Here is a 13,463-nt window from a genome sequence, read left to right on the forward strand (position 1 = left end):
CAGCAAAGGGTTTTGCTGAATGCAAACCACTTTTTAAGAGTATCTAATGCCAAAGTGCATTATACAGTATGCGAGGAATGGGTGGTTACACTTATTTCTACACTGTATCTATGGAGGGAACCATGGTCCAGACTGGACTTCAAATCTGCTTTTTTCTGCTGTTCTCCTTTTAGATAGTTATGGGAAGATAACATTGTTTGTGCTTTCAGTTCAGCTCACTGAAAGTGGCATTGCATTGTTGGCAAGATTAACAGGTACTTTCTGCATTGTATGAAAAGACTGAAAAAATAAAATCTAATGCAGCCACCCATCTAGGGACTAGTAAGCTGCAATATATTGCATTTTTTTTTACCTTTGATTTAGATATGTCAACTGTACTAACTTATGAACAGATATAAAAATAGGACTCTCAAATATTAAATCACGCATTGAAGAACAACACAATAAAAAAGGGCAAAAACTTGATATTGTCTACCAACTCACCAAATTGAGTGCAGATCAGCGTTCCTCAAAAAACTCTGTGAACTCAAGGGGCCAGATCCAGAGAGAGAGTACGCCGGCGTATCTAATGATACGCCGGTGTACTTTCAAATTACCCGCGTCGTATCTTTAGTTTGAATTCTCAAACCAAGATACAACGGCATCTGGGTTCGATCCGACAGGCGTACGGCTTCGTACGCCTTCGGATCGTAGATGCAATACTTTGGCGTCCGCTGGGTGGAGTTCGCATCGTTTTCCGGATCGGGTTTGCAAATGAGCTTTTCCTGACGATCCACGAACGTACGCGCGGCCGTCGCATTCTCTTACGTCGTCTCTAGTCGGCTTTTTCAGGCGTATAGTTAAAGCTGCTTTTTTGCGGCGTATAGATAGACTTGCCATGTTAAGTATGGCCGTCGTTCCCACGTCGAAATTTGAATTTTTTTTATTGTTTGCGTAAGTCGTCCATGAATAGGGATGGACGTAAGTCACGTCTAAGTTCAAAAAATGACGTCGTTGCGACGTCATTTCGCGCAAAGCACGGCGGGAAATTTTGAAACAGAGCATGCACAGTTCAATCGGCGCAGGGACGCGCTTCATTTAAATGAATCACGCCGCTGTAACTTTCGGCGCGCAATCTTTCAGGATTCGAACCAAAGCCGGAAAAGTTACGGCGGCATAGCGTATCTCTGTGGATCTGGCCCAAGGTTTTTAATGGTGTTGGGTGGAGATAAATTTTTGTGATGTGATGTCTTTTTCACTACTTTATTACTATTAATGGTTTTCAAAAAAGTTTCCTATTTTAGTCAGATTGCAAGGATGGTCTTTGGTACCTCCTTTATTTAGGGGCCTTTCTTTAAACATTTGTTCATATAAAAATAAGTCTCAACTGAAACAGTTACTTAAACAACCAGAGATTGAACCTAAAAAAAAAGAAATTTTTTAGCATCACAAGAATAAGCACCGTAGAAAACTTTCACTGTGATCTTGAATCTGTATTGCAATTGGTAGATACGTTTTTAACACCAGTTTAAGTTTTAGATTTCTCAAGCTAAGATTTCATGTTGTTGGCTCTAAATACGTTTTATAAATGTTCTTCTTGTAACTCCTCAGGCAGTAAGTATTAAACTGACTTGTAAGAGGCAGGATGAATGAATAACATTTTCTTGCAGAGCCCAGGGAATGTATCTGAGGCACATTCTCTTTAGTGCTTTATAGATAAAAAAAAGGTTTTATTCACAATGTATCTGAGGCACATTCTCTTTAGTGCTTTATAGATAAAAAAAAGGTTTTATTCACATTTGAAGGTTGTGCATGGGTCAGTGCACATAACCAGTGTGGAAAAAAAAAATCTGAATTTTGAATCTGAAAATTTGTTTAAGTGCCAACATACAGAAATGACTCAGCAAACATGCTTTCTGTGACAAGGCGTCATCAGTTCTGTATAGAAAGAGCCAGGAGCTGGAATAAGCACAAGTACTAGGGAAACCCTATTCTGTACTGTTTAACAGCAAAATGTTCATGATCTGTTAACATTTATTTAACACTATAAGAAATAAGTCACTGCTCTGCATCTTGATTTAAGTGTGTTAATTTTTTGCAAGCTTTTTAAAAAAAGGGTGGTAAAAAAAAAAACATGATAACGTGCTAAAAGAATTGAAGAGCTCATCCTGCTGGCAGGAAATGAGAATAATAAAAATATATATATATATTTAGTATTTCATATTAGACAAAATGGAAGCATTTGTAAAAATTCTAAATTTATTCTGACCATAGTAAACAAAATAGGTGTATATTTTCTAACTATCTGATTTACTGGCCCAAAAGAAGGATGTGGATCAATTATGAAGCCCGTATCTGCATACTTTTCCAGGTCCCTGAATCAAATTATTGACATTAGAGGGGTCAGCATTACAATGAGGCAGCTGACATTTACAGAACCGGATGTCACTAATAAGTGTCATATGTTTTCATCACGGTGGGTTTATTTTACACCTCTTTTATGTTTGGATATCCAATCATTTGCAGAGAAGTTAAAAAAAAATACAAATTGCCATTGCAAATGTTTGGTTAATAAAACTGGAGAGCTCCACTGAGCAAGATAAAAAATTTACTTCTTAGTAAAGTGATCTCAATGTCTTAAACCACCACATGTGGTGAGATTTATTTTTTTATTGGTGCCTATTCTTTGCCCTGAGTGTTCATCTGTATATAGCTGTTGAAAGGTAATTATATTACAGTCATACCAAAATGTGTTATGAGTATGGGGAGTGGCAATGAGGTTCTTAAAGCGGAGGTTCACCCAAAATAACATCTATCATGTCCAGTAGCCAAATTTTTATGTTGTACATACCGTATTATGGCTAGTTCAATTTCGGCTTCCGGGTACTCGTTTCTATCCTGAGGCGCAATGTAATCTGGGAGTTTGCCCAGATGTGTCATGTCCTTCCAAATAAGGACCCCCGCCCTGTACTGTGCAGGTGCGTCACGAACCTCAACAGAGTTTCCGAAAGTAGCCAAACATGTAGAGCTGCGAGTCAGCTCTACACGGCGCCTGCACAGTCAGCTCTACACGGCTCCTAGCCGGTGCACAGGCGCTGTGTAGAGCTAACTCACAGCTCTACATGTTCGGCTACTTTCGGAAAATCCATTGAGGTTTGTGACACGCCTGTGCAGTACAGGGGGGTCCTTATGCGTCGGGGGGGCCTTCTTCGGCAGAACACCGTCCACCGCTTCCAGGAAGTCAGTGCTTGTGGGCTTCACAATGCCCACAAGCAAAATGGAAACTTTCTAGAGCTGATTTTAAAAGTTCATCTTTTGCCCGAAAACAGACAGGTGAGGTTTGAAGTCACCAAACACGTGAGTACTAATTAGTGATCTACAAATACATTGAATGCAAAAAAAAAAAAAAAACGATTTACTGTGGAAAGCCCAAGGGTCTCCAAACTAGTTCAGAAGCTACAATTCCAATCATGCATAGTCATGTCGGTGAATGTCAGAGATTTGCATTGCCTCATTGGACGTGTAGTTCCGCAAAAGCTGGAGGGCCGTAGTTTGGAGATCCCTGTTATAGCCTATGCTAGCATAACTCTGATTCTCCATAAAACCAACTTTGTGTTTTTGTAGCTTTTACTAATAAATCTTTTATGCTGAAATCACTCAGCATTAAGTGATAAATAAAATGTTGCATTAACTAGGATTATCCTTAGCTGTTACAGTGTCACAAATAAACAGGTGATACAGATAAACAGATATGTGGCGTGAGACCTGTGCATCTTTTATCCCAGCGGTAATCTCCTATATCTGCTAGTTTTATTGCTCCCTATAAATGTTGTACACTACAGGCCGGCCATCAGAATTCACCAATGGTTTCTTTAAAGCTCCAGAGTGCATGGCACACAAAACTAATTTGTCAGTGTCACCGTCTCTTGTTGGTCTAGAAGACTGCTAATAAATATTCTGCTACACTTTATACAAGCTTTAATTCCTTATTTCCTATTGTATTTCAGAGTGACAAGAGCAGTATTCATCAAGGGGAATAACCCAATAATAGGTACATAACATGATTTAGCCTCACTTAACACTGAAAATTGCTGAAGCTGTACTGATGTGATTTAGTCTTGTGTTGGTCTAATGGTAGGCTTAACAGTTGACCTTAACCGTGCCTCAAATAAATATAAATGCTGCCTCAAAGAAAGTTCTTGAATGGATAATCGTTGGAAGAGATTCTAACTTATGTTTTAGAAGCAGCATTATTAAGAAACCCTGTAAGTATCTCGTAATTTTACAAGTAGTCAGGATCTTTACAGACAACAAACTTGCTTCAAAAGAAAAACATATATATCTGATTTTTAACTTTGTGTGAAAGCTAGGCTAAAAATATTTGCAAGTATATTAAATTATGGTACTGACAGATGTGCAGATGACTTGTCAAAAATGATTCAAGGAAACATCTGTCCATTCCATACAGTAATGTATCTTGTGAGTTAGTCACTGGGTACAAACGTACGTAACACTTTTCTTCCTTTTTTCCTATAGAGACTAGTGTCTATGACCATGACATTTTTTAAGTCTGAATATTTACGTGTGATACTGAGCACTTATGTTGGGTGGAGATTGTGTCCTGAATGCCCCCCTTAGGAATAGTTTATGCTATTGTCTTTTTTCTTTGGAGACACAGCAGAGGGGTCACTCTACAATTTGGGTAAAAAAGGATGGATGGAGGGGTTTCTGCTGAGTTGTTTTTAAAGATGAACATGAACTATCATCCTGGCTATTCTACTTAGTGAATTTCTGTACCACCACCAGGGAAAAGTATGTGGGTCACAAATTTCAATAATTCACTAATTGATAACGTTATCTGTTAGTAAGGCTGGCCATAGATGGAGCAATTTTCTATTCTGGAACCAGGAAAGAAAATTGCTTGATTCCCCCATTAACACAGTCAGTCCCCGCCAGGCTATAACGCTAGCAGAAAATCGCAAAAAACCGACAGGGTGGTTGTACCCAAAAGCTGATCGATTAACTTGGGTACATTCAGCCTGTCGATACATGATTTGAATGTCGGCCAGTTCATGAGATTCAAACTGTCTATGGCCAGCTTTATTCTAATAGTGAAACAATGATAAATATGGCATAAAGCAGGGATCGCAAAACTATGGCCCTCCATCTGTTGCGTAACTACACACCCCATGAGGCATTGTAAAACTCTGACATTCACAGACATGACTAGGCATGATGGGAATTGTAGTTCCTGAACAGCTGGAGGGTCATAGTTTGAAGACCTCATAAAGCATGAACTTTTAAAAACAAGTTTACAAAAGGAAGCCCTGCTTTTTTTGACTTAAAGGAGTTGTAAAGGAATTTTTTTTTTTGCTGAAATGACTGTTTACAGGGTATAGAGACATAATAGTTAACTGATTCCTTTTAAAAATGATTAAAAATAGATAAAAAAAACAATCATATAATGTACCTGTAGTTTCAGTTTTGTTTATGCATCTAGTTTCATGCTTCTGTGAAGTACAGAGACACAGAGCCAATAGAGGGCAGTGATGGTTTGTAAAACTAAAGTGATTGGTTCTGAGGGGTTTGAGACACACAGTAATCACACCTCCTTGATTAGTGCCACAGAGAGAAAGCCCCCATGTTTTTTTTTTTTTTATCAGGAAACATACTGTTCAGAACAGAGAAGGATTACAGCAACATCATAGCAAAAACGAACAATGAGGACATGAAACCAGGACTGCAGTAAGGTAAATGAAGCTATTTAGCTAAAAAAAAAATTCCTTTAGTGACCCTTTAACAGGTTCTCCATTTTCATTTCTATTCCAATTAATAGAATGAGGTGACAAAACTGTTAACTGCTTCCCACCTGGCCACTGTACATATACGGCCGGGTGGGCGCTCTCCTTCTATGTGGACGTTCGGGAACATCCCTCAGAAAGAGGGCTCTGTGATTGGCCCTCCTGATCACATGACGGCTGTGTCCAATCACAGCCATCATGATATGTAAATAGAGAGCCAGCTGCTAGGCGATCGGCTCTCCTCACACAGAAGTTGACGTGAGAGGCGAGCGGATCACTGCAGCTGGCTGGTTATCAGTGAGTATGAGCTGTTTTTAACAGCGTTTTACTCACTGATGAAGAGGTCCTGCGTGGCCTTCGAAATGTTGCAATCCTTGTGATGTTTTCATTGCATTAAAACTTTTGGAGGTTTTGTACGATCCATGGTGTGCTGGCGAATATGTTCATATACCCTCTGGCAGATGTCACCATGTGCGGACCACACCACTCGCCCCCTAGCGACTCCACTGATTAGAAAGAACCCTCCTAAGCTAAAATCAGTGTTGTCAGTGGTTACTCATCTGAAAGGCAAAAGTTGACCATTGCTCAAAGAACTCCTTGCAACCTTTAGGGATAGTTTTTGTCATTGTATTTGCTCCTGTTGAGACGCAATTTTCCACATATCAACATGCTTGTCCACAGTACAATAGCAACTATTCTGATTCCACCCTCAACTGTTCAACAGACACTTTCCAGGGCATGTTTGAAACCAATTGTTGTGCTTTGTAATGCCAGCAATTGCTAAAGCTGGTCATCCTAGGATAGCGGGTGCGGTCTCCTTCCTTGCATATGGTTCACTGCCGTGCTGCATGATACGATCGCTGACAAACATCCTACATTGTGGTCTATCTGCTGTGGATCCTGAGTCCAGCTCTGGTCTGTGTGATATTTGGATTACCGTATGCCGTGACACCTATCTCTGAGAGAACCTGGTCTGGAGTTTGATTAATGCTTGCAATAAGCTCATCTCTGGCCCCTATACAGCAATGAAAACCTGATAGACAGAAGTCTATGGCTCAGTGCAGCTTTTCTCTATAATACGGATCTCCATCTACTAAACTGAGTGTTCCACTCTCGAAATACGGAGTTCCATCTACTAAACAGAGTGGTCCAGTTTAAAAGCCTGTTTGCCTAAACACAAGAGTGTCAGGCCATTTGTTGCGGTGAGTGCGCATTTCTGATGGGTGGTGGAATCACGCAGACACTGTGGTGTGGTGGAAGCACTTCTTAAGGATCCTGAAAGAATATTTTTTCTACTTATGAACTTTATTTATGTCCACATAGTCAGTTCACGGACTTGGATTTTTTTGCTAATTTGGATGTAATCTTTATTGCACTTATTTATTGCACGTATATATTGTTTCACATATAGGGTGGGTTATTTATTTATTTCACTGTGTTATTCATTTAATTACATGTTGATTTCAATTTCTTCATTTATTGTTTCATTGATGTGAGCGCTGCTTAATATCACAATTGAGACCTGATTCATAATAGGTAACATTGTATTTGTATATTTTATTTTCATCCTAGGATAGCATTGTTGCATTGACTCATTAGTCATTGCAGCAGATGTCACATAACTACCTTGATATGTGTTGTTTAGCACAATAAAATATGGATAAAGTTCTGGATGTATTTTAAATTGTCGCCTGCACTGCTTTGTATTATCACAGTAATATCTTTGCTTCTATAAAAAAATGAATGTTCAGCACATATTTCAAATGTTAGAACTGGCTATGTGAAGGTCTGAAAATATCAGAATTCTCATTGATACATGCGTATTATATACTTTTCCCAAGCTAAATCTGAAATTACCTGTTACGAAAACATCTCTGTCCAATGTAGGCATTTCAGAAATATAACCAGTAATGACACTGTTCACAACTACAAATTTCTATGCTCATAACAGTGCCACAGGCACTTCAATACTAATAAGATTTTGAATGCCACTTCTAATGTCATCCATGGCTTTTAAATTCTATTTGCAGAAAGTAATTGTATTAATTAGTTTCTTGTATCATAGGGTAACCACACTAGTTAGCACAATCTTGATTTACAAATACTGTGAAAAAGCCTTCTCAGCCTTGATATACACTTGAAATATATTAGATTTCTAGGAGTGTAAAATGTTTTTCCCTACAGCAGATCTCTCAGACAGCAAGAGTACCTGACCAGAAACATGACTTAATAGAACAAAGGTACATTAAGGGAAAATTCACAGCATTTATTACTGGTGATGTGCATATAACTGCAACATAACATTTGTTTGGCAGTGCACTGCACTGCACACAATTGTGTTGCTCATCCATTGTAAGGTGCGTTAGGGTGTAATTCAGGGTTGAACAAAAAAAAAAAAAAACGGAAAAAAAAAAACCTTCTAATGTGTACTAGGTTTAAGGCTTATCTCCTATACTAAAATTGCTTATCCTGCTTTCACTGCACATAGTGAGATTCTTATCATGTGCATTAGAAGCTGCAGAAAATTAGACAGTGTCCTCATTTCCAGGGATCATTTAGCCCCTTCCACACTAGCTTAACTGACCCTGGCCTATTTTTTCCATTTATTGGATTGTAAGGGTTTAGCATGACATGTGAGCTTTTCCTAGGGAAGTCTGCATCCAAATGCAGCCTGCCTAGGAATGCCCATTCCTCCAGACTGAAATCCTCCTAAAATTAGGCAATTTTATATTTGCATGACTTCTCTCAAAAGTCATGACCATTTTGGGGGGTTATTAATTCTGACACCTGTGCTAAAGGTTATTAATGCATCCACTGACTTCAATGCTGGGAGTTATTAATGCATCATCTGATATCTGTGTTGGGGGTTATTATAGCGTCCACTGACACCAATGCTAGGGGGAATTCCAGCATCCAGGAAAGGGTGGGCAAAATCTGGCATCTTCACCCGGGGCACTGATTGACCTTGTCCCACTACTGGTGCTGAGCAAGAGTTTTGTAATGTTTTTAGGAAGCTATGTAGAACACTTTGCTGGGCCCTCCCACCACCAGAGGCTTCTTGTTTTTCAAAGAGAAGCAATAATACCCAGTGATGACATCACTAGGTCTAAAATAGGGTATATAATGAATATGGAAACATTTTAAATACATGTGTTATTAGCATATTGATGAGAGGGGAGGGAGAAATCAGGGAAGTCAAAATATAGGCAGATTAAACTTCAGCTTTAATTAAAACTATCAGGATTAGAACAGATGAGTTGAAAAGTAATTTACATTTTTTATTTTCAATTTGGTCTCTTTCAGTCATGAAATCACAGAGACTGGCATGCCCACTCCCTGCTGGCTGGGCCCTGTTCAATTCCTTTCAAGGTTAGCTAACTTTTTTAATGCACCTTGATATTTTGCTTTCCTCTTGACTCGGCTTTTAGTAGTAAAGAAAGATAGCAGCTGAAAGTGCAGAAAGCTTTTCGGATAGGCATTGTCTTACTTCTCTAACTAAAAGCCATTTCAATAAATTGTGTAACTGAACATCTGGCTTAAAAAAAAACAAATAGCTAAGGGTTAAAAAACACCTGTGTAAATGGAAAGAAATATGTTTTTTTTAGGAAGAGGAGCATCTAAAAATCACAAATAATAACCAATTAGCATAATTATATATTTTGATTTCAATGGGAGAACCGTTAAGAAAAATAAACCAGTGTCCCCATACCCAACAGATTCCCAGGTGACAAATTTAACAAAATGGCGCAAGAGTCAAAACAGGAAAAGCTCCCACTGTATCACAGTTCAACTTAGGTTCTTTTTCCAATTAAAGCTATTCAACAAAAGCATTCTGAAAAGGAGCAGGTATACAATAAAAAATGCTTGGTGGTTAGGTGCTGGAGTCATTATATGTGTTCAAAAGCAGGGCTGAAGCACACAGTGAAATGCTTTTTCATACTGTGGCATTGTATCTCTTAGACACAGATTATAAAAATGTTAATATTTTTTTTCTCTGCGGTCTGGCAAAGAAAAGTGCTCAATCAATCACAGCCCCCACCTGACTTGTTGTCACTAAGTGACAGGCTGACCTCACAATCTGCCAGACCACTGGTAAAGAAAAAAGAAGTAATGGTATGAATCATGCAGAAAAACAAGATGGCTGTGAATGAGCAAAAATAACAGCATACAAATATTTAAAACAATTACTTTTACAAAATATCACAATTACTGTATTGGTTACATTAATTAAATTAGGAGCAGTGAAGTTTCTGGTTCCACTTAGCATTATCAGAAAAATACATCTAGCTTGTAATTTCACTTGTCTAAAGTGAATTTTTCATAACCCCATTGTCCAAAACCACCAACATCGTAAAATGTGACATACCGGACACTGGGGCATATTTATTAAACAATGAAAATGCCTATTACAACTTTCACCCTGAGATTTATCCTCTGGAGAAAAAGTCAACTTACCAAAAATTGAGGCTTAAAGTGTGGCCCCCCAACATCGACAAGGACCACACATAATCATGGAATGTAATGCTACAGAGAGCTACCAGAGACTGCACCTATGTGACAAGTGGCGCTCAGATACTATAGGTGTGCTACAAGAGATAGTCAAACACTACAAACATGCTAGGAGGTGGTCAGAAACTGGGGGTACGCTTCAGGAGACAGTCATAGAATGGTAGAAATTACTGCTATTACTGTCCCTTTACAAATCAATGCTTCCACATCTGTGCCTCCCTAAAAATGATGTGTGGCATATTTTATATTTCTCTCCACAAGATCCAAAAAAAAAAACATTGTAGGTGAAAAAATTTTTAAAGAAAAAAGAGATGGGCAGCGCATACAAAAGTAAAATTGTGTGCAAACTGTTTGCACACTGCACACTTTTTAGACTAGACATAGACTTTTACAAGTGAAATCAAATGGATTCCTCCTTCCATGGTAATAGAATGGATGAAAAAATATATTTTTGGCAATTCCATCCAGACAGCTGGCATCCACAGCTGTCTAAATACCCAGAGAGTGATTGCACCCAAGTGGATTTAGACGTGGATCATCTGACAGTTTTTCACCCAGCTTCTTTAATTTTAAGATCAAAGTTTGTGCCAACAGGGCATCCACTTACAGGAGGTATTAGAAAAACGGCATGTTTGGGAGAGTCCCTTAGGTGTTGTCTTGCCGCGCTTGATGGTGAAGATCGCCTGTGTTTCTGTCCGTTGTCCAGTCCAAACAATCCTGCAGTGAAGTCCAGCTGGGGTACTGCAGCGTTGTGGATGGGTTTGGAGGAAAACGTAGGCCGCGGTGACGTCACTAGGATGTTTCAGAGCTGGCGCTTGTGGATGACAGAGCGTGCTCCTTTTTCAAGCATGATGCTTGAAGCAAGACAACACCTAAGGGACTCTCCCAAACATGCCGTTTTTCTACTACCTTACTGTAAGTGGATGCTGCACCTTTGTATGATTAAAGTTTTCATGTGTACTAATCTGGAGGCGCCTTCTCTCTTTCTCTCTCTTTTGCATACTGGAGTTTTGCTTTTATCTCCCCAACCTGTGAAGGCTCTGCCCCGGATTATAGACTGTTACCATCTGCTTTCGCAAAGGACTGCATCTCTCTTATCATATCCATGCTCCATGCTTCAGCACAATTTTAAGGTTTTATTTATTTATTATTGTTCCATACTTATTCATCTACACTCAGGAGGTTTTTTCCATTCACTACGATTTATTGTTAGCCACTCTTTTTCTATTGTTTTTCTCAGCGCCACTACCCCATTTTTTTGTATGGCTCAAGGTGAGACATGTGTTGCAGGTTTCAAGAATATTTTCCATCAATGGTTAAGAAATCACCAAAACACAGACTATTGTCTGCAGAGACCCCATGGGCTGCACAATAAGTGGCAAAGGGCCCCAAGTTGGGCTCAAAAGTCACATATGTGCAGAGTGCCAGCATTTATTTTAAAATATATGCAGGTAATTGTAGGTGCCTGCTATACACCATAACTGCTAGTGGCATTGGTGTATGTCCCTTACTGGTTTAATTATATTTGAAGAAAAAAATAAACGTTCAAAATAAGTAATTTTTCAGATACCACACACCAGACCTTCTATCAATCAGATCTGTGCAAATAGACGCAGAATATACAGTTGTGCTCATATGTTTACATACCCTGGCAGAATTTATGATTTCTTGGCAATATTTCAGAGAATATGAATGATAACATAAACATAAACTTTTCTTTCACTCATGGTTAGGGTTTGGCTGAAGCCATTTATTATCAATCAACTGTGTTTACTCTTTTTAAATCATAATCACAACAGAAACTACCCAAATGACCCTGATCAAAACTTTACATACCCCATTTCTGTGTATTCCCCCCTTTAACATCAATGACAGCTTGAAGTATTTTGTGGTATTTGTGGATGAGGCTCGTTATCTTCTCAGATGGCAAAGGTATCCATTCCTCTTGGCAAAAAAACTCCAGTTCCTGTAAATTCTTGGGCTGTCTTGCATGAACTGCACGTTTGAGATCTCCCCAGAGTGTCTCAATGATATTGAAGTCAGAAGACTGAGATGGCCACTCCAGAACCTTCACTTTATTCTAGGCAATGACAGGCCATCTTGGCCTTGTGTTTTGGATCATTGTCATGTTGGAATGTTCAAGTATGTCACATGCACAGCTTCCTGGCTGATGAATGCAAATGTCCCTCCAGTATTTTTTGATAACATACTGCATTCATCTTGCCATAAATTTTGACCAAATTACCAGTGCTTTTGTAGCTCACACATCCCCAAAACATCAGCGATCCACCTCCGTGTTTCACAGTAGGAATGATGCACCTTTCCTCATAGGCCTTGTTTACTCCAAATGTAGTGTTTATGGTTGTGGCCAAAAAGCTCAATGTTGGTCTCTCACTCCAAATGACTTTGTGCCATAAGGTTTGAGGCTTGCCTCTGTGTTGTTTGGTGTTTAGTAAGTGGGATACTTTGTGGCATTTACGTAGTAATGGCTTTCTTCTGGCGACTCGACTATGCAGCCCATCTTTCTTCAAGTGCCTCCTTATTGTGTATCTTGAAACAGCCACACCACATGTTTTCAGAGAGTCCTGTATTTCACCTGAAGTCAATTGTGGGGTTTTTTTTGCATCCCGAACAATTTTCCTGGTAGTTGTGGCTAAAATCTTAGTTGGTCTACCTGACCGTGGTTTGGTTTCAGCAGAACCCTTCATTTTCCACTTCTTGATTAGAGTTGGAACACTGCTGATTGCCATTCTCAATTCCTTGGATATCTTGTTATACCCCTTTCCTGTTTTATACAGTTAAATTACCTTTTCCTGCAAATCCTTTGACAATTATTTTGCTTTCCCCATGACTCGGAAATGTCAGTACAGCACTGGATGAAAGATGTAAGGGTCTGTCGAGAGTCCAGAAACTCGTTCACCTTTTATACACACACACTAATTACAAGCAAAAAGATTACAGGTCAGGATGGTTACCTTTAATAGCCATTCAAACCCCTTTGTGTCAACTTGTTTGCATGTTATCAGGCCAAAATCACCCTGGTATGTAAACTGTTGATATTTATTTTTTAATGGCCAATAAATTAAATTTATAAATGAAAAATGGCCAAGAAATTATACATTTTGCCAGGATATGTACACTTATGAGCACAACTGTATAAACAAATATAAAATT

At 38.9% G+C, this 13,463-nt stretch overlaps 1 protein-coding gene across 10 annotated transcripts in view; it reads right to left on the bottom strand.

Annotated features, from left to right (window-relative positions):
* UTRN (utrophin) overlaps nt 1–13,463 on the bottom strand; it is a 910,930-nt gene that overhangs the window by 405,459 nt on the left and 492,008 nt on the right. The window lies entirely within an intron of this gene.

This window comes from Rana temporaria, chromosome 4, assembly GCF_905171775.1.
Source record: "Rana temporaria chromosome 4, aRanTem1.1, whole genome shotgun sequence".
Lineage (NCBI taxonomy): Eukaryota > Metazoa > Chordata > Amphibia > Anura > Ranidae > Rana > Rana temporaria.